We start from the raw sequence: 17,949 nt of genomic DNA, 5'->3' as shown, positions 1-17,949 counted from the left end.
TATTGAGCTAAGCACATACGCCTCAAGACGTTACCAAGAGCATCAAAACAAACCCTTAGAACACAAGCCCCATCAAAAGTTCAGTTACATTCCACACAGAACTAGCAATCCTAAAATAATATAAAAACACAAAAGCAATCCTAAGCAGAAAAGGCAATGCTGGAAATATCAAAATACCTAATTATCAAACTACACTACAGAGCCACAGTTACAGAAACAGTATGGTGTCCCCACAAAAACACACGGTATTAGGTAAGCTGGCCATTCCCACATATAATGCAACTAGGTACCTATCTCTCTTCCAGCACAAGAATCAATTCAAAATGGGCCAAAGATCTTAATTTAAGACTTCAAATTTGAAAGTGTTGGAGGGAAGAAATAGACAAAGCACTTGAAATAGGCACAAACAGGGACTTTCTGAAAAGGCATCTCGTAGCACAGGAAATGACCCAAGAACTGACCAATGTTAACTGCGTGGCAGTAAAGAGGAAACTACCAAGATGAAGAGATGGCTCGGCATTTAAGGCCACTGGATGCTCGTCCAGAAGACCCGAGTTTGATTCCCAGCATAAACTGTTTTTCTAAACATAAATAAATCTTTAAAAAATTAAATTCTTCTGAAAATGACTGATAAAATTCAATTTAATCCCAAACAACGTGGAATCTCACAAAATGATTCTAAAACTGATGTCAAAATGAAAAGAGCTAAGAATGTACAAGATAGACAAATACTCTTAGAAGGGAAAACAAAGTTCTGCTACATATGAAAACGTATTGTAAAGACCATTCAGAATACCATCAGCGCTCCCAAGCCCCATACACACAGGGACACTCACATGAAGTGTAGGAGGTCACTGAAGAGTGAACACACAGGACAGACTTTTGAATGAAAGGATCTACTAAGATACATTTCATTTATTCTTATGGGGAAAAGAAAAAAAAATGTATTGTAGTTGCCAGGCATGGCTGTGCACACCTTTAATCCCAGCACTTCAAAGGCAAAGGCAGGTGGATCTCTGGGAGTTTGAGGCCATCCTCAAATTCACAGAGGTCTCCACAGTAAGACCCTGTCTCCAAACAAAAAGAAAAAAAAGGAAAAAAGATTTTCAAATGAAATTATAAATCTAAGTACAAGCAAAAGGAAAAGGCACAAAATTGACTTTGTGATAAAAGTTTATCTTAGAACACAAAAGCCCCCATGAGGGGAGGAAGTGGTCATTTCGGCCATATTAAAATAACTTCTGTTCAATAAACTACAATTTTATGATAAAGGGCAAAAACAAGTCAGAGTAACATTTCTATGCAGATACTCACCAACCATGAAAATTCATAAATAATGAGAACTATAATTAAAATGACAAAAAAATTCCATAATATTCCACTATGCCAGCTAAAACATAAAGTGTGAAGATACTAAATGTTGAAGAGTGTGTGGAGCGATGAGGACTACTTACATAAATTACTGACAGAAGTGCAATTCTATACAGAGATTTTTAGAGAACAAAACACATGCAATATACTCCAGGTAATCTACCTGTATGCAAATAACTAATCTATTTATAATAGTCTATCAACAATAACATTAATTACAGTGTAGCAGAATTCCATACAGAAATGAATACTCAACGAAGAGCTACGGCCCTACACAATGAGCAAATAAATTCTACAAATCAGGGGCTGGAGAGACGGCAAAGCATTACATAAGTGTGTGTTGCTCTTACAGAGGACCCAATTTGGCTCACAGCACCCATGTTAGACTCCAACTCCAGAGAATCCAACATCCTCTTCCAGCCTCTGGGCACAGCACTTAGCATGCATAAATTCAAACACAGACACACATAATAATTATTATTATTATTATTATTATTATTATTATTATTTTGTAATTCTACAAATTAACCCGTTAAGTTTAAAAAGAGAAAAAAGAAAACAGACACATCCAGGCGTCATGTCACACACCTGCTATCCCAGCAGAGGAGGGTCACCCGCCCGTTCAGGGCCAGCTTGGGCTACGCAATGAGACTGTTTTAAGGAAAAAAACAATTAAGATATACTACAAGACCTGGCTGGGCACAGTGGCACACACCTTTAATCCCAGCACTCGGGAGACAGAGACAAGGGGATCTCTGAGTTCGAGGCCAGCCTGGTGTACAGAACAAATCCCAGGACAGCCAAAGCTACACAAAGAAACCGGGGGGGGGGGGGGGGGGGGGGGCGCTGGGGGATGGGAGAAGCTGAAGAGATGGCTCTGCAGTTAAGAGCTTTGCTCCCTACATCTGTAACCCCAGTTCCAAGGGATCCAATGTCCTCTTCTATGGACAGCTGGCTCGTATGTGGTATACATACATAAAGCTGAAAGTTCAAGTGTGGGAGTAGAGCATTATGGTACACATCTCTATTTCTAACACTTCACAAGTTCCAGACTAGCCTGGCTCTCCACAGTGAGTTCCATATCACCCACTCTCTCTAAGACAGAGTAGCTAAAGCGGGACTTATAAAAGATCATTGTAAATAATGAGATGTATGTGAGAGCTCAAAACCAGAGTGCCTGAATTTCGAAAATGAGGTTCATTAGGTATTATAGGTTCTCCCCCCCCCCACTTCTGTTTTTCAAGACAGGGTTTCTCTGTATTGTAACCGGAAGTTTCTCTCCTGCCCACCAGTTCCCAAATAACCACTCAGAGGCTTATATTAATCATAAATATCTGGCTGATGACTCAGACTTTTACTAACTAGCTCTTACAACTTAAACTGATGCATTTCTATTCATCTGTGCATCACCACAAGGCCCGTGGCTGCTGGCTTCTCCCAGACTCCCAAAATTTCCCTGTATCTTTGCTTGGATTCTGCCTGGCTACTGGCCATGTCAGCTTTTCCATTAACCAATGGCAATAAAACATTTTCACAGCATATCCCACATCACTGCATAACAACTGTGGCTGTCCTGGAACTCTCTTTGTAGGGGAGGCTGGCCTCAAACTCACAGAGATCTGACCCCCTCCCTCAGTCTCCCAGGCAGTGGGATTAAAGGTGTGCTCCACCACAGTCAGTTTATGTAGTAGATTCTCTACTCCCAACAAAACAGAAACTTAAGCCCATAGAAACCCATCCAGCACTTCTAGGAAGACATGGATTGTCTTGTCTGTCCTTGCCCTAACTTGACTATTGAATTTCTTCTCCTTAAAAAATGATGCTAATATCAAAAGAATTAACTAGTCTGTCCTGGAAAACCTAAACTGACTCATATCATCAACTCATCTACAAACATCTCAAGCACACAAAGGTGACTCCCACAATAGGGAAAGAGGAGGCAGGGGCATTCCAATTAGTTAAAGACATTTAGGGCAAAACTTGACTATTCTCAAAAATCACGAGTTCCTCTCTGCAGCTCCTAATTCTCACCACCTCACCTCACCTCAGCCATGTGGGCTACTAAAACGCCAGCGAGTTAGTGTGGGGATGCACATCTCCAACATGAGCATTAACAGGGTTCAAGATCATCCTCGATACATGAGACTCTGTCTCAAAAAACACAAGATAATATATATTAAAACAAAATATAACACCAGTGATGTCTTCTACTTTTGACTAATTCCCATCAACTAGCACAACACACCTAAACTGACGTGCAAACTTTACCACTTAGACAATCTGGTATCTCAGAAATAGTCAATCTGGGTGTTGGAGAGACAGCTATGGTAAAAAGCATTTGCTGCTCTTGAGGACTCAAGGTTTGGGCCCCCCAGCACCCATATGGAGGTTTACAACTATCTATAAGTCCTGTCCTAGGGAATCTGATACCCTTTTCCTGTGTGGGCAACCATGCACATACATAGTACACTTTTATACATGTAGGCAAAATGAATACACATAAAATAAATAAAAGTATCTTTAAAATGGTAAATTTGGTGAGTAAATCTGGAAAGGACCATTTAAATTAATCACAGAAAATATAATTTTAAAATTCAAATTTAGTCTCACAACCAACACACTCTTCTTCTATCAGGCCTACCCTCTCCTCCCTCCACACTGCTCACTAAAGACCCCGGAACCTAAGACAGAGAAAGCAAGAGAAAGGTATGGGGACTCATGAGAGACTCACAACCCTGCAAGCAAGGTTTTAAGGTTGTTTAGTCTCCCCTTTATTTCTCTTCTTAAACTTCCCTTTCCATAACAAGCTGTCACAGTTTTCCTAAGAGCAGAAAGTTCACTGTTTACTAGACCACTGTTTGTGTGGGGGCAGTGAAGGGTCTTGTGGGGTAACAGTATGAACTTTGCTGAACAGTTTCCATCAATGAACAATCTCACTGCCATTTGGTGAGTGCAGTGGTGACAACTTTGGCACTTTCTATTGCCTTATCTTCTGAAACTGTTGTTTAGTTGGCTTTGGGAGAGTAGGGAATGGACGCTTGATGTGAACAGAATTGAACTAATGACTGACCACGATTCACCAGGATCTGCCAAACACTTCCCTCCTCTTAGATAATGCACCCGTTTATATTCTCTACTCTTGGAGCTGTGACAATGGGTGGCCAAACTCTTTTAAGAGCCTCTCACAGCAGACTCCATCAAGTCGTCTTTCCATCTGTCACCAAGTAGCCTTACTCTATGTCATCTTTAAGCCCAGAGCAAAGTCTCCCTCCCGGGCAGAGGGCCACACAAGCGTCCACAGAGCACCCTTCCCATGTTTCACTGATACACAGTTCTATTTCCTAAATTCAGTCCCTTAGGACATTCCCCAGTACTATGTCTACAATGATCCCAGTTAACTCCATTCTTTCACTGGTATTAGAGCCTACTTATTTGGGATTTTGGCATATACAGAAGACCAGTTGAAACATCCAGCCTTGTGAATTGAACAAGTACTGGATTTTTGAACATCCAATTAATATAGATAACCACTGTTGGATTAGCTGGATCACAACTTGTAAACCATTCTAATAAATCCTCTTTGGGTGGGTGGATGGACGTATTACAGACAGTCAGACAGACGGACATATGGATGGATGGATGGATGGATGGATGGATGAGTAAGTGGGTCAAATGAATGGATGAATTGACTCATTCATTCTAATATAGCCCCTGAAGGCACACGCGCGCGCACACACACACACACACACACACACACACACACACAATCACACACAGGCACATACATATACACATAAATAAAAATGGGTAAATACACCCTTTTTAAAGTTCACCAGCTCATCTAAAGCACAAAGCTATCTAATTTCTTGACTTTGGCATTTAACACAATCAGGACTGAGTTACCCTGTACCCCTAATACCCCACACTAATATCCACAGAAGAAATGGCCTTTGCAGTGAATTAACTCCACATCACAGAAGATTGTTTACAGCTTGATCTTATTTCATGTTTCAATCCTGGAATCAGGTTAGGTCTTAGAACAGTTACGGACACACTGCAAACTAAATTCCCCTCTTCACTATTTCTCAGACTATGAACCACTCCCTACCTTCACAGCTGGGTTCATGCTTCCAAGTGTCCCATAGCTTCCCAACCAGCTACAAACATCTTCCCTAATGAGGGTGAAAAACAAAAGACAATATAAACGGAAGCAACAAAGAAAACAAGAGAAAAAAGAAAACGTGGGGGTTAAAAAAAAAATCAATAAATGAATTTTGCTATAAAATACTCTTAAAAGCTGAAATGTTGCTGACATGACTCCATTGATATTATTCTGTGATGAGTATGTGAAAACAGGATGATTCACATGCTGCTCCCTTAACTGTTTGCTTGTTGAGCATGAGAGTGTGCTTGCTGTCTTGGCCGCCTCTGTACAGACGGACGGCACTGAGCACACAGACCGACCAATGCAAGCCACAATGGCGCTCACCAGTGGACTAGTCCCCATGGAGGGAGTGCTCCAGGAGACACTTCCCACGTGGTCAGAGTGCTACTTTTCACTGCCCATAGGTCTCCCCACCAATCACTCTACCCCTCAAACTCACAGTCCTCACTCCGTCCTCACTCCGCTTTACCAGCAGCCTCTTGTCAAGTGCGCACGTGGCCACAGTGACTGAGGACAGGGAAGTCACTAACAGAGATATGAACAGAAGAATCTCTTACATTTTGGTATTGCAGAAAGAAATGTTTTGTAGAGAGTTTAGTGGTATAATTTGCCCCCTACCCCCGCCATCTTCTGTCCAACCCCACATGCACACACGTCCTGTAATAACAGAAAGTAAAACAGCAACCAAGCCTGAAGATTGGAAACCTTATTTATAGCAGATTCCACCACATTATGCCTCTTTCCTGCTGTTGACCATATATTTTAGCATGTTTTGGTTTTTAATTTTTGGTTTTATGTAACTGAGGATACCTAGGATTGTAAGCAGGTGTCTACAAGCTCAACTGCATCATGTATCATGTGTACCATGTGTGTGCAATGCCTGAAGTCCAGAAGAGGGCACTGGTCCCCTAGGACTGGCCTGATGGGACGGTTGTGAGCCATAGGAACCTAATTCAAGTCCTCTGGAAGAGCAGGAGTGCTTTTACTGCGGAGACGTCTCTCCAGCCCTAGCCTTTATGATTTCCTGGTGTGTGGTATCGGTGCCTGCAGAGACCAGAATCATCCCCTGGGGCTGGAGTGGTTGTGGCCACCTTGAGTCCTCTGCAAAAACAGCAAGTGCGCTTAACCTCTGAGCCCCTCAATCGTGTATTTTTGACTAATGATTCTATGTAATCATTAGCTAGGGAGAAAAGAACATGTAAAAGTTTGTATAAATCTGGAAAATAACCGTGTGGTGACTAGAGAGAGTTCCTTATGAGATTCAAGATTTAGGGAATTAACATTCCAAAAAACCTGTTTCTAACCCCTGTAACGCTCACCTGTGACTCTCAATGCCCACTGGGTCTTTTCCAGTTGCCACTAGGACAGCCTTTCCAAAGAAGGAAGAAGTTCAATGGGAGACATGAGATATTCCAGAAAGGAACAATCTGTCCCCACACCTGTGTGTGTGGAAGGACGTGCAATAACAGTTCTGAAACGCCTAGGAAAAAACGAGACGGATGCAGAACGGATGAGAGGACTTTTCGTACACAGCCTTCTGCAACTGAAATCTGCACTGTGCACTCTGTTTCTAACGGGGTGGGGAGATGGTCTGTGAAGTGCTTCCCATGCAATGAGGAGTAGGGAGGGTTAGACAGCCCACCCCAGAAGCCACACTTACACAAAAGCCAGACGACACGGAGACACTTACAATCCCAGGCTAAGGGTCGGGCACAGCAACCCTGGGGTTCACGGACAGCCAGTCTAGGTGAGCTGGTACGCTCCAGTGAGAGGCCCTGTCCTAAAAACTAAGTAAAGGAATGGTTGGGGATGACATTCAACATCAGTACCAGGCAGGCAGGCACGCATATGCACGCACGCACGCACATACAAAGAGAGAAAGAGACAGAGAGAGCAAGGAACATGAATACACATACACAAAACCACGCCCTAAGTTCTGCCTTCAATCTACAGGGGAAAGTTAATTGGAAGGCCAATGATCTTTACTCTTAACAAGATCCCCAGGTGATTGTATTACAGCCTGCTTGGTAGGGAATGGCACCGGGGGACTATTCATCTAAAGCCCTACCAGAGTGGATAGTACAATGTCAAGTCTATTACTGCAATGAGACTCCAGGCTCCATACAGCCAGTATTTCATGCATAGTTCAGCATTCCCTACTCAGACCTACAGAGGTCCCACAGCCAATGCCTACAAAAGCAGGAACACTAAATAGATTAGGGTACCAGTCAGGACTACTATCCTAGATCTCGTTTAAATATGCATTGAGCAGGCTGTGGTACACACGCCTTCAGTCCCAGCAGCCCTGAAGCAGAGGCAGGTGGACCTCTGAGTTGGAGGCCAGCCTAGTCTGCTTAGTGAATTCCAGGCCAGACATCACTATATAGCCTGTACCTTAAAAACAGAAAATACATTTTTATAAATATAAAAGGGAAGTGAACTACAGTGAGTGTGATGAGGAATAAACTAAATTTTTTTTCAAGTTCTTTTTCTGAAATATTGATACTTTTGCTGATGAAGAAGGAGTTAACATTTTTGTTGTTGTTGCTGCTTTGGGTTTTTTTTTTGTTTTGTTTTGTTTTTTGGATTTTTTGGTTTGTTAGTTTGTTTTGTTTTGAGACAGGGTCTCACTATGTAGCCTTGGCTGGCCTGGAGCTCACTATGTAGACCAGGTTGGACTCAAACCACACAGATCCGCCTGCCTCCGCCTATCACGGGCTGGAATTAAAGGTGTGAGCCCCAAGCTCCCACCTAATTTTTTTTTTTTTTTTAATTTTCAGATCTGGCTGCAAGTTTAGAAATAAAGGGTCCCTACTCAACATAAACTTATGTAAAATGCCAGTCTTCTTTTTGTGTTATGTACCTCCAAGTGCCACTATATCATCCAGATTTTCCCAAACATACTGTTAATAAAAGAACGCTGATAAGTAGGTTATAAATAGAAAGAGGGGGTTTATTATTTTTGGTTGATGTTTTGTATGTATGTATGTATGTATGTATGTATGTATGTGATTGCTTACTTACTAGTTTTAATTTGAAACAAGGCCTTGCTTACTATATGACCCAGGCTGACCTGAACTTGCTATGTCTCAAATGAACAGAGACCCAGCTACCTCCACCTCACAAGCGCTGGCATTAAAGAGTGTGTGCCACCATGCCCAGCTTTTCCCTGCCTTTGAGAAAACATCTTACACTACTCTATAGCTCAAGCGGATCTCAAACTTGTTGACAATTCTCCTGCTTCAACCTTTTAAGTGCTGGGATTACAGGAATGAAAACTAGCATGCCTGGCCATAACCAAAGTCTTTAAAATAAACCATAGCCATTGTATACAGTTATAAACAGTTGCAGGCTCATTTCTACTGAGTACAGAGTATTATACTATTGAGTATAGAAAGAACAGGTGTATTTTCTAGAACCAACTGACACCTACTGAAAGTTTAATATACACAAAGCTCAGAGACGACACCCTGAAATAAAAGACAATAGCAAGAAGACTTTTCTAAGACAATTTGGGATTCAGTCAGCTACAAAGGATAGGAGTCACCTAAAAATCAAGCAGATCTGGTCCTTCTGCTAACCTTTCTTGTCTGTAAGTAACTTTTCCAAGGCATGTTTCCTAAAAGAAAAAGGCTGAGCCAAGCAAAAGCATTCATGAGTGAATTTTCTGTAAGGACAGCAACTAAGGTAGCATTCCGCATTGGGTAAGGAAACAATACCCGTAGCATGCCTCTCCATTTTGGATGAAGAATAAGTCAAATAGGGTTTGGAACATGGAAATTTTGACATAATCCATAATAAATATCCCTGTATGGAATTTCACATATGATCCAGGGAATAAAAGAACTTCGGTAAAATTATAAACCGTAAGTGTTCAGCAGCAGCAAAAAGGGTGGTACTGTCTTTTGGTAATATTTTGTTTATGATCTAACAAATAAAGCTTGCCTGAGGATCAGAGCACAGAGCTAGCCATACTAATTAGCCATAGAGCCCAGACGGTGGGTGGTACACACCTTTAATTCCAGCAATTGGGAGACAGAGGCAGACAGATCTCTGTTAGTTCAAGGCCACCCTGAGCTACACAAAATAGATCTAGTCTAAAGAGAAACAGAGCTCACACAAAGGAGGTCTCAGCACTTGGGATCCACGCCTTTAATCCCAGCACTAGAGAGGGATGTAAGGCGGGAGGAGACAGGAGCTCAGTACAGTCTGAGGTTTGGTGGACACAGACGCAGTCTGAGGACAGGGTCACCCCTCTGGTCTGAGCTCTGGTAAAGGTGAGAACTCTCTAGAGACTGGCCGCTTTGCTTCTCTGATCTTCAGCTTTAACCTCAGTATCTGTCTCCGAGTTTTTATTATTAGAACAATCAGAAACCATGCCACCCTGACTTGTCCTGCAAATATCAGACAGTTCTATTTAAAACATGCAAGTCAAGGCAAGATATAAAGCATGTAACATTCAGGAGAACTCTTTTACTTAATTACATATTCGAGCCACTCCAAAGATAAGCTGTCATTACAGGCTCCAGTCCACTGGGTACTTGTTAATTCCCACTAGAAGGTCCAGTGACCTGTAACTGGTACAGCAATTACTCTTCACTGTCAACCTGACACTTGTCAACGGGACATGTCTGAGGGCATGTCTAGGGAGAACTAACAAAGGGGAGAAATGCCCGCTTTCAAAGAGCGTGGCACCTTCTAGCAGGCGGGTCCAATATAAAGAGAGCCAAGGAGAATACAGTGTGGCCAGCTTCTCCTCGGTTCCTAAGCAAGGACCTGTCTGTCACTGCCCTCAGACTCTAGCCTCCTTGGTCTTCCACAGTACTGACACTACTTTCCAGAGAACTCACAAGCCTCCAGCACCAGACCGCGGCTGCAGGGACATCCGCTTTGTGACTGAGTAATTTCTGGGTTCCCTGTGCCTCCTGCAAAGAGACAGTCATTGTTGAACCCCAGCCCCGCCTGTGTTAACCAATCAAATAAGCCCCCTGTAAGGACACATCTCCATTCTACTGTTCTGGCTCCTCTAGAGAACCCTGCTTAGTAGAGTAGAGCTAGATCATAAAAAATAACCACGTTAGGCTGGCGAGATGGCTTAGGGGACCCAAGTCTGATCCCCATGTGTAAAAAGCTAATTCCAGCACTCCTGCAGTGAGATGGGAGGTAGAAAAGGGAGCTAAGCTCAAACCTCAACAAGATGAGAACCAAATCCCGAAAACTGCCCTCTGACCTCTTCACTCGCGCTGCTGAAATATGGGCTCTTGCTCATTCTCTCCCCCCCCCCATAAATAATATTTTTAAATAACAACATAAGTAAAACTGTGCAAAGTATCTCAATACTCAATGGTGGAAATTATAGTCACTCATGGCCTTCATAATGTACCAAAACCTGCAAGCCTGCGTGTGTGGTGCCGCTTCCTAACTGGATCTGCAGGCTGCCTCTGCCTCACGTGTGAGGATGGCAGGGTCCAGGCGTTCAGAACCAACGGCAGTAAAACAGCTTTCCTCTGCAGGAGTCAAAGCACTGACCTTAAGTGTGTCAGTGTTCACTAAGTGGCTGGCCCCGCGTGCAGTCCTTGGTGGGAGCGGTTCCGGGCCGTGAGTCTCCCTCCCTTTGTTCCCCTGTGCTGTGCGAGCCTCTTAACCCAGTGTTTCTCCACTATCCACTTCAGCACCATGTCAGCCGGTGCTTCTTCCGGGGCGGCACGGAGGCCGCACGTCACTCCCGGGGGCGGGACCATGTCCCCGGCTTATGCAGTGACTGCAGAAGAACAGGCCCGGAGCAGGCAGCAAAGTCTGCACTCCGGCTATGGATCACAGTGGCTGCGACTTCACTCCTGGGGATGAGTGTCCCTTAACTGAACCATCCACAGAAACTTGCACGTAACAAACAAAACCCTGCGGGGGGGGGGGTAGTGGGGAGGGTCTGGCTTCTGTCCTGGCTCCTTCAGTGAGCGGAGATGTAGAAGCATAAGCCTTTAAATAGACCCTTCCCCCTAAGATGCTTTGGTCATAGTGCTCCATCACAGCAACAGTAACCCTAAACTAGAACAGGTTTGTGCTGGCTTCTGGTTTTTTGTTTTGAGACAGGGTCAAATGTATCACAAGCTGATAAATCAAACACATTACGTAGCAAAGGATGGCCTTGAACCTCTGATAACCACCAAAGTGCCATGATTACAGGTATGCACTACCTCTCCTGGCTGTGTGGCATGGAAAACTCCGGAAACCCACACGCTAGGCCCACACTTTACACCCGAATTACATCTCCAGTCCCTAAAATCCGATTCTTCCGGTAAGATAGCAAGATATAAATGTAACCAAAAATCCAACATTCATATGCACAAACAATAACCAAACAAATAAGAAAATCCCATTTAAAAAAGTAATTAAAAAGAAGTAAATATTTAGAAATAATCTTAAGTAATAAGCAAAACAGCCAGACAGTAGTGCCACACGCCTTTACCCCAGCACTAGGGAGGCAGAGGCAGGGAAATTCTCTGTGAGTCTGAAGCCAGCCTAATCTACAGAGAGTTCCAGGACAGCCAGAGCTGTTACACAGAGAAACCTTGTCTTGAAACAAAAAACCCAAAAAAACAAAAAGAAATGAGCAAAAGCTACACAAAAGAAATTTAACACACACTTAGTCATTCTACAACATTATACAATGTCAGCTTACTGTTAAATTTATAAATTTAATGCAATCTCAATAAAAAGAGCACTGCGTTTCTGATAAAACTAGACAAGTTATAGACTAAAGAGATGGCTTAATGGGAACATTGCTGCCCTGCCCACACTCAGTCCTAGGCAGCCACACTGGCCGACTCACAACTGCCCGTAACCCCAACTCCACGCCCTCTGCTGGCCTCCTCAAGCAAACACACATATATAACATAGATACAGAAACATATATACATTTAAAATATAAGTCCTTTGTGTAAAGAAAACTTTAGGGAAGTTAATACTAAAGTTCACAAAGAAAACTAAATCTGTAAGGAGCAGTCAGAAAAACATTGATGACAAAACCAAGAAGACAAGCCTGGCCTTCTCAGACCTGAAAACACACTATAAAAGCCCCTGCATCGTAAACAGTGTGTGCTGCTGGTCCGCAAACAGAGACAGTGAAACAGAATGTACAGAAACACAATCAACCATACGTGGGATTTTTCAGCCATGTATATAGGATGGTAAGGATGTGGGTATCTCAAACTACTGGAGTTTTCTAAAAAAGATGTATTACTTGTATATCATTCATTTTATGGGCTTTGTGTGAGCCTCTGTATGTATGTATGTATGTATGTATGTGTACCACATGCATACCGGGTGTTCACAGAGACCAGAAGAGGGCACCAGATATCCTGGAATTACAGTGAGTGCTGGGAACTGAACCCTGGACCTCTCCAACCCCAATTAAGATCTCTAAAGCTCTGTTTTCACTACTTTTAATTATTATTTGTAGGTGTGTGCATGCGGACTCAGGCACCTGTGGAGATCAGAAGTGTTAGAGTTCCAGGAGCTGAAATTACGACGCCTGTGAGCTGCTTGACATGGGTCCTGGGTCCTCTGAGCAGCAAGTGCTCTTAAGAGCTGAGCCATCTCTCTTAACCTCCCAATATGGAATTTTTAATAACAATGCCAGGACACATAGAGAAAAATAAATTATACATTATTTTATACTATTGATACCAAAGCTGCTTGGGATACACTTTTTTATTTTAAAAAAAGGAGAAAAGCAAACAAACAAAAAACAACAAAAACCCTAATCACTAGGCAATGGTGGTCCACACCTTTGATCCCAGCATTCGGGAGGCAGAGGCAGGTGGATCTCTGTGAGTTCGAGGCCAGCCTGGTCTACAGAGTGAGTTCCAGAACAGCCAGGGATACATAGAGAAATCCTGTCTCAGAGAGAGAGAGAGAGAGAGAGAGAGAGCGCTATACAAGGACTAGAAAAACACAGGTAAAAAAACCTCTTTAACCTTGGATTGAAAAGGATTATAACTCAACTCCAGAGCTGATTAAAAGAAATGTTAATAAATGTAACTACATCACTTAAAACTTTGTTTTCACAGTTCAAAAATCACCACATAACAAACTAACAGACAAATGAACATTGAAGAGGTTAGTCATGACTACTACAAAGGGCTAATAACCCTCACATAGCAAGAGAAGGCAGAAGTCAGGCACATGCCTGCACTCTGGCAGTCAGAATGGTCTCTGTTCAAAGTCACTCTGGGCTAAGTAGAGTTTCAAATTAGTCTGGGCTACATAGTGAGACCCATGTACAATGCTGGTGAGAATTCAAGCTTACCCAATTACTAGAAAGAAATGTAGTAGTACTAATAAGACAATGTGTGCATTATTTCCTTGGATGGTAGTGATAGCACTTGGGACTGAACTCAAGACCCTCCTCATCCCTTGTAATGTGTTTGTGTGTTTGTTTGTTTGTTTTGAGAAAGAATCTGACTCAGTTGCCCAAACTGGTCTTGAATTTGCAATCCTCCTACTTCTGCTTCCCAACTAGCTGGATCATAACTGTGACCCCATTTACCATTACTGACAATCTAACTAAAGAAACATCCCCAACACTATGAGAATACATACACAAGGTTGTTCACAGCAATAGTGTTAGTAGCTACAAAATACTGCAAACAACTTAAATGCCCACATACAACAGAAAAATGGAGTAAGACCGGAAGGACCCACAGAAAGGAGTTACGTGGTCATAGAGATTTAAAATAAGATCCTGCTGAAGCTAAACATGGAAAGTTACACAGCAAAGTCAAAATAAAAAGGCAAAGAACAAACAAGCCTGCACGCATGAAAAAAATAAAACCGGGCTGTTGAGATGACTTATGCATGTATCAAGGCTTGCCTCAAAAGCCTGACCACCTGAGTTCAATCCCTGGAACCCACACAGGAGGAGGAAGAGAACCAATCCCACAAGTCATCAGACCTCCACAGGCACACACATTACAGCACCCCAGGGCTGGAGACATCGTTCAGTGTGGACAGTGGGCTCAGAATGTGTGAAGCCCGGGACCAATTCTCAGCACACCCATGCATGTATGCAAGAAAGCACAGCACATGCAAAAAGATAAACCAGAGTTATTGATACAGCTCAGTTAGCAGAATGCTTGCCTAGCATGCACAAAGCCGGGTTCAATCCCCAGCACCTCCTAAACCAGGTGTGGTGCAGGTGGAGACAGAAAGATCACAAGTTCAAGGCCCCTTCGGCTACATTGCAACTTTGAGGCCAGAGGGGCACATGAAGCCTTGTCTTTAAAAAATAAATAAGTAAATAAATAAAATGGGGTTGGATTTGCGGCTCATTGGTTAATAGCTCTTTGTACTCTTACAGAACACATGAGTTCAGTTCCCAACACCCACATATTAGCTCACAACTGTCTGTTAACTCCTGGTCAGGGTGGGAGGGACCACAATGTCCCTTCTGGCCTCCAAGGGACCAGGCATGCACATACATACATGTAAGCAAAATACTCATACATGTCAGACACACAAAATGTAAATAAGAAAAGAATCTTTAAAACAAATTTTAAGATCCTAGGGCTTTGGCGTGGTGGCATGCACACGTAAGGAGGGGGGCCTCACTGTGTAGCCTTGGCTGGCACTGAACTCACAGAGATCCACCTGCCTCAGCTTCCCAAGTGCTGAGATCAGAGATGATCTCCGGAGTTCAAACCAGCCTGAAGTACACAGTGACAGCCTGTCTCAGAAAACACCAAACAGAAGGGGGATGGGGGATGGGGGATGGGAGTGGGGGATGGGGGGACGGGACCATAAACCAGCAGAATAGAATGCAGTGCCTATGAAGAACAAAAGCCTTACTAGCCAGCACTGTAGAGCAGCACCCCCAGCTGCTCAAAAGCTGAGTTTCTGCGCAGGCCCCTTCACACCTGTTCTGCTCTAATGCAAACCCTATGCTTCACCTCAAAAAGCAAAGCATCAGTAAACTCAATTCAATCCCTACAACACTGGGGACAAACAAACAAGTCAGCCCTGCACTAAACGTGAAAATAAACTCAATAGGGTTAACCGTCGTCCTACCAAGGAGGCTGAGGCAGGAAGGTCATGACAAACACAGCAAGACCTTGTCCCTCCCCCACACAGAAAGAAGTAAAAAAGTTAAAAGGTAGCCAAAATGTTCAGTAATCCAGCTTCTGTCCTCTTATGGGGAGATACAAGTCCATATCACCAAGACTTCATTAAGGATAATGCCTACAAAACAACCTTTAAAAGTAATTCCAACCCCTGGGGGGGGGGTAAGGGGGGTCCAATAGGGAGTAGGAGTTGAGACAAAGTCTAGCATGGCCAGGCTTGCCTTGAATGTGGTACTCAATGATAGAATTACAGGTGTAAGCCACTATACTCATCCCCAACACCTAATTTTCTTTTTGTTTTTGTTGTGTTTTTCTTTTTTTTTTTGAGACAAGGTCTCATTATATAGCCTAGGCTGACCTTGAACTCACAGAGATCCACCTACCTCTGCCACCTCCTATTTAAAAATAAAGAGCTAGTCTAATAAATGCATTTATTAAAATAAGAAAAAAGAAATTCACTTATAACAAGGATGAAATCAGTTAAATGAGGAAAGCATCCAGTATTTTTATTAGTAAGTATTCTGTCCCCAAGGCATTTACAATTTTAACTTGTTTCACTTAGAAGTCCTTTATGTCTGTTTGTGCATGTGTGTCTGCATGAGTGTGTAGGGTGCCTAGAAGCCAGAGGAGGGCGTCCAATCCCTTGGACCTGGAGTTAATAAGACAGCTGTGAGCCTCACAGCACAGTTGCTGGGAAGCAAGCATGTGTCCTCTGTAAGGGCAAGCACTCCTAACCACAAAGCCACCTCTCCTGCCCCCAAACATAATCTTTTCTTAAAAGAAGCAAGAAAGTAAGATGTCTACAGGCATCTCCCTCTAGAACATCCATTCCATCTCCAGCAGAGACAAACCAAGACTAGACTAGCCACAGCTACAGGGAAGACATAGGACCACTACTCACCCAGCGCTGTGTGACATCAGATACTACTTCACCTTGTTGTTGTACATCCTGGGAAGGCTATTTAACTCTCTATCCCCTGGATTCCTATGTTGTAAAATGGAGATAATAATAACACTTACCCAAGGTGTGAAAATCAGGTGTGGTAATTAAAGTCCCAGTGTAAGCAAACAGTACTAGGACTGATTAAAACATTCAGTAAGTGTTCTGGTGAGTTCCTGAGAACTGTCTACTCAATAGTATTACCCAACAAAATTCTTCTATCCCCATGTACAAAATTCTCCATTCAATATGAAGGGGAAAATATAAATAATATGACATAGAAATATAAAAGCTGAATCTTGTGGTACAAGACTGTATTCCTAGCTACTCAGGAGACTAAGGCAGGAAGATCAGAAGTTTGAGGTTTATCTGGGCTACAGAATAAGTTCAAGGCTAGTCCAGGAAACTTAGTGAGACACTGTCTCAGTAAGTAAAGAGGGCTGGGGATATAGGTAGTGGTAGAAGCTTGCCTTGAATAGGCAAGGCCTTAGGTTCAATTCCCAGTCCCTGTCTCTGCCTCTGTCTCTGCCTCTCTCTCTCTCTCTCTCTCTCTCTCTCTCTCTCTCTCGCTCGCTCGCTCGCACGCACGCACGCACACACACGCACACCACATTCATTTAAAGCATCTGCTACCTAGATTATTGCAATAGCCTTAGTAGCCTTCCCGGCTTCACCTTCACCTCCTGCGGCCTATTCTCAAGTACCAGCTGAGTGAGTGATTTTCCTCCAGAGCTAGGAATCAAGTAAATGCAGGGTCCTCAGATATGCTCGGCCATCTACACACTGAAACAAGACCAAGAATGATCCTTATAAAAGGATGTCAATTCCTTGACATTTCAACCGAAAGCAAACCATCTGCTTAAAAATAAAATCCAAGCTGGGTGATGGTGGTGCACACCTTTAATCCCAGCACTCGGGAAGCAGAGGCAGGCGCATCTCTGTGAGTTCAAGGCCAGCCTGGTCTACAAAGCAAATTCAGGGACAGTCAATGCTGTTACACAGAGAAACCCTGTCTGAAACGTCCGGCTGGGTGGAGACAGGACGTGGTTTTTTTTAAGACGAAGTAAAAGAGAAGGTTAACATCAGAGAGCATGTGCGTTTTTTCATATTTACCCTCAGATAGAGAAGAAATTTTAAGTCCTCAAAGCTCTGAGAGCATTCTTTTCATGACTCTGGGTACAGGCCTGGGAGCTAGCTGGCTGTGGGATCTGGCTGGACAGGAGCTTGCTCTGTAGACCAGTTGGCCTACGAGTCACTGAGCTCTGCCTGTCTGTGCCTCCCAAGTGCTGAGACTAAAAGCAGTATCATGCACACCACTTTTTTTCTTATAATATTCACTTATACATAAATTGCCA

General features: G+C 43.2%; 1 protein-coding gene across 1 annotated transcript in view; it reads right to left on the bottom strand.

Moving 5' to 3' along the window:
* Nucleotides 1-17,949, bottom strand: part of Kdm7a (lysine demethylase 7A) — a 59,623-nt gene that overhangs the window by 37,108 nt on the left and 4,566 nt on the right. The window lies entirely within an intron of this gene.

The sequence above is a fragment of the Phodopus roborovskii genome, unplaced genomic scaffold (assembly GCF_943737965.1).
Source record: "Phodopus roborovskii unplaced genomic scaffold, PHOROB, whole genome shotgun sequence".
Lineage (NCBI taxonomy): Eukaryota > Metazoa > Chordata > Mammalia > Rodentia > Cricetidae > Phodopus > Phodopus roborovskii.
This window is presented reverse-complemented; position numbering and strand designations above follow the sequence as displayed.